The sequence below is a fragment of the Fragaria vesca genome, linkage group LG1, assembly GCF_000184155.1.
Source record: "Fragaria vesca subsp. vesca linkage group LG1, FraVesHawaii_1.0, whole genome shotgun sequence".
NCBI classification, from domain to species: Eukaryota; Viridiplantae; Streptophyta; class Magnoliopsida; order Rosales; family Rosaceae; genus Fragaria; species Fragaria vesca.
Genome location: NC_020491.1, coordinates 18330029 through 18330654, shown reverse-complemented (window position 1 = coordinate 18330654; position 626 = coordinate 18330029).

Below are 626 nucleotides of genomic sequence, written 5' to 3'. Positions count from 1 at the left end.
AAAGGTGGAGGCTCATCCCCCCGTATTAACTCAGAATATGACGTACTTTGATTTGCCAGAGCAATTTTGATTTGCTTGTAAAATTGTTCATTCTAAAGACATTTTGATCTGCACTATATGCCAGATTAATTGCGACAAGATTCCCTTGGGGTCTGCTCCATTCATGTATCTGGGTGCCCCTATTTTTCATGGCAAACCTCGTGCTTCTTATTTCCATCAGATTGTTGACAAAATAAGGATAAAGTTATCGAGTTGGGTGAGTTCTTTTTTGTCAATGGCAGGACGTTTGCAGCTTATCAAGTCTGTTATTTTTAGCATGTTGGTATACACTTTTCAAGTATATGAATGGCCTGTGTCTATGGTGCGAAAAATTGAGGTATGGTGCCGAAACTTTCTGTGGTCTGGCTCAATTGATAAAAGAGGGATCCCTCTTGTGGCTTGGAAGTCTTGTTGTTCCCCAATTGCAGAAGGTGGCTTGGGGCTCAAACAACTAGTTCTGCTTAATCGATCTCTCTTATTGAAACGTTGTTGGGAAATCTATACAGCTCAATCTGAGGGTTGTGCTTTTATTCGCAATCGTTTCTCTAGACGGAAATCTTATGCTCCTTCTTCTATATGGCCTGGTG